The following is a 3662-nucleotide window of genomic DNA, read 5'->3' on the forward strand; positions in this document are numbered from 1 at the left end:
CTTGGGGTTTTGTGGGGTGTCTAGCATAGTCTATGGCTGCCTGAGGCGGTTCTCAATCAGAGTCAGGTGATTTTCGTTGTCTCTGATTGGGAACCATATTTAGGCAGCCATATTCTTTGAGTATTTCGTGGGTGATTGTTCCTGTCTCTGTGTTTGTAGTCACCAGATAGGCTGTATAGGTTTTCACATTTCCGTTTGTTGTTTTTTGTATTTGTTCGTGTTTTTTCGTTTATTAAAGATGTATCGAACTAACCACGCTGCATTTTGGTCCGACTCTCTTTCGACGGAAGAAAACCGTAACAAGGGGGGGGGGGGTTGGAGACCGGAGTTTTGAACATATTTATGCTGTTCATTTTGAGAAGTCTCTCTGAAATGAAAGTGCAAGGTGTACACTAACATTGGCATTGCTATATGTACCATCTTGTCAGACAAAACCACAGACTATGTAAAACAACAGGATGCCGCTGCAACTGAGGCGTGTTTAGCAGAGGTGTAACCAGACAAACAGAGGTGTACCAGAAACTAACATCATCACTCTGTTCATCTGAGGAGAGGAAAGTAGACAGGACAGTAGCCAGGAGACGCTGTAGAAACTGATACTGATAGGTTATAATAAGGTAAAACATGGAGCACTTTAAGCCAGCATTTAACAGTCTGATCGACCAAGTGAAAAAAACAGCCAGTTTTACCGTGACCTTCTTCGTTCTTTTTCTTTACCAAGTTGTGTTGGATGAGCACCTAAAATGCTCATGTAAAGACGGTGTTAAACCAGAGGTTACCTATAACCAGTGTATCTTCTACATGTTGTTTCCAGCTCTGATCTTGTTTCTCTTGACTCTCTGGATGGAAGGAGAGTTTCAACGAGTCTTGAGAATTATACGCATATGCGGATGTATTTTGTGGAGAAGATTTCTCGCAATCCTCATTAAGGCGGTCGCTATAGGGTCGCTGTGGGTTGTGTCTGTGCTTTTTGATGGGGACTGGTACGTGTGCCTTAAAAGAGTGATGCTTCCCTGCAGGAACAACACCACACCATTCCAGGTGGAACTAGAAAAGCAACTTGAAGCTCATTTCAAAACGAAATCCATGGTGAGTACCTTTCATTATTTACTTGTTATTGGTTATTAGATTCCCCAGAATATTGAGGGGGGGAGACCAGAGTATTGAGGGGTGGGGGGGGGTTATGGACACCAGAATATTGAGGGGGGTGGAAACCAGAGTATAGTTTGGTCTAAATATATTAGATTACCTTTGACATGAAAACACATTTTGTTTCAGGTTATTGGATTGGTTCTGGTTCTGGGTCTGCTTGTTGTGACTTCTATTCTGACTGCAGTACCTTGGAAGGATGTCTGTTCTGTTATATGCAGAAAATGTACAAGGTACCAGAACAGTACAATCAAAATGTATCACAAGATGCTTTATGAGGAGAGTATTTTGGAACAGATAGACATTGTTATTGAAAAAGAGTTAAAGAAAACAGCTAAAGAGCATGTAGTTCTTAAAATCAGAGAACTACTACCGCCCTCTTCGACTGCAGCCCCTCCAACCCCCGCCACACAGGGAGGAGACAGGGCAAGCAGCAGCACCATCCCTCCTGAGGTGGAAGATAGTAGGAGCAGCAGCACCACCCATCCTGAGATGGAAGATAGAGTGATCACCCTTGACAACCTTGATTTTGACAAGATATCTACGCTACATTCTCAAATAATCTGCTCGATGTTCCCAGAACAAACACATTCAAGAAACGATAACTTAAGAAGTGGCCAGATGCCTCTACTTGAGGAAGGCTCTCAACCCTAACTCTGGTGTAATATATTTAGCATCAAATATGTAATGTTATATATACATTAATAGTATCATACACTGTATGTGAACCGTTTGTGAAAACTGTGGCTTTCAAGTGAAATACTCAAATCAGTCACACAACAATTAACTGTAGTGAGTAGTGACCCTGTGTTTATAAGGAAACATCTGTCTCACAATAAACTGTGTTTCTGGTTAAGGTGGCAGCAGTAGTTTGGTACAATACAACTAGTATGGGTTATATGAGGGGGAGTGAACAACTGTGGGTGATAAACCTCAACAACGACCCTGTATGAGCTTTCATAATGTCACAGGGTGGAAATGTGAGCCGGGTGGCAAACATGAGCCTGTTAGACCACAGTGATGATTGACAGGCTGTTCAAAGTCATCTTTATTTCTAGACTATAAACAATGTAACCTTCATTAATGAATATGTGTTAATATAACCAATGAAATATTGTTTTTGTCTTTTTGTTCATATGTTTTTACTGTTGATTATATTCTGCCTTTATGTCTACCTTTAACAAAAATATATATTTATATATAATATTACTAACAATCTTTATTTCCTCCTGTCTTCAATGTACCACAGTTGTGGTGTTCGCTTTGCATTTTTATACATGCTTATGCTGTTCATTTTAAAGAGTCTCTAAAATAAAAATAATAGTTGTATTTTTTCCTTTACAGCCTTGATTGATCAGTTAATGACAGAATACATTTGTGTAGTAATGGATCAAAATCAACACTGTCAGTCAACTGAAATCAATTATCAATGATTGGGGTGAAATTGTGTCTGTAAATTGGATCCTGCGCTTCATTTTGTAATTTCCTGTTGGTCTTTTCAGTGGATCCACATGTAGATATTGATGTAACAATGGTCAGAATTCTGTGAGAATTCTGAATAGAAGGCTCTGATTGGTTCTGATTGGTTCTGATCAACCAGTTGGCTGTTTATGACATCATAAACACCAAACAGTAGTTGTATCTGTCGGATCAGATCTACAGTAATTTCTCTCCTCTTTGTACTTTTGGATGATTGGATGATTCATAACAGATCTTGCAGCGTGATAGAGTCAAATCAAGGTCACTATCAGCAGACTTCCTGTAGACTGCCTGAACTGCTGTTAGTCTCCTCTAAAGGTTTTAGTGTACTGTCTGGTTGCAGAGAAGAAGATAAGTAAGGAGACAAATCACTGTTCACTATAGCTGGCCACCAATGTTCCCTCTCATTTTTTTCAGTGCTGTGCAAATTTTTCAGTGCTGTGCAAATTTCAGATCTGCTGAGCAAAAACTTGAAAGTTGTGAAGATTCTGTGCAACTTCTGCCGCAGACGTTTATTGTGAACACTGAGGCTGTACCCACTTTAAGTTACAGTTATAACAGTGGTCAAGTAGACAACTGTGGCTATTTGATGATAATGTAGTTCTATCAATGGAGAAAATTGATAGAGGAATTCTAGATTCCTATGTATTTTGTAGCCAAAACCAAATTCGCACTCGTTTCTAATTCATTAATGAGGTGTAAGTTCATTAATTATGCATGAAGTAGATCGAGACCAGTCTTAAAAGCCAGGTAAGAGCGTTTAATTCCAGAGTGTACTAACTACATACACAGATTTCCACAGGTTATAAACTGAAAATGACATCATCAGTTTCCCACAATAGCCCCGTTTTTTTAGGTCCGGAGATGCTTTCTACTCCCCTCATAAACCAGACATTCCAATCTGTCTAAAAGATATACTTTTCTCCACTAATGGAACATAATCCAAACATTCTTATCTTGTCTGAAAAGCTATATCATCGCCTCCCTTAAACCCCCCAAGAGGCACTGACAATTAATTTGTTCTGCTTACATTT

The 3662-nt window shown here is 39.4% G+C and overlaps 1 long non-coding RNA gene across 1 annotated transcript; it reads left to right on the top strand.

Moving 5' to 3' along the window:
* The first annotated feature begins 356 nt into the window (after window positions 1-356).
* Window positions 357-2492, top strand: LOC115140353 (uncharacterized). The gene is made up of 2 exons (XR_010465487.1): window positions 357-1089; window positions 1279-2492. It is a non-coding gene; the product is annotated as an uncharacterized LOC115140353 (long non-coding RNA).
* The last annotated feature ends 1170 nt before the right edge of the window (window positions 2493-3662 follow it).

This window comes from Oncorhynchus nerka, linkage group LG13 (genome assembly GCF_034236695.1).
Source record: "Oncorhynchus nerka isolate Pitt River linkage group LG13, Oner_Uvic_2.0, whole genome shotgun sequence".
In the NCBI taxonomy this organism is placed as follows: Eukaryota; Metazoa; Chordata; class Actinopteri; order Salmoniformes; family Salmonidae; genus Oncorhynchus; species Oncorhynchus nerka.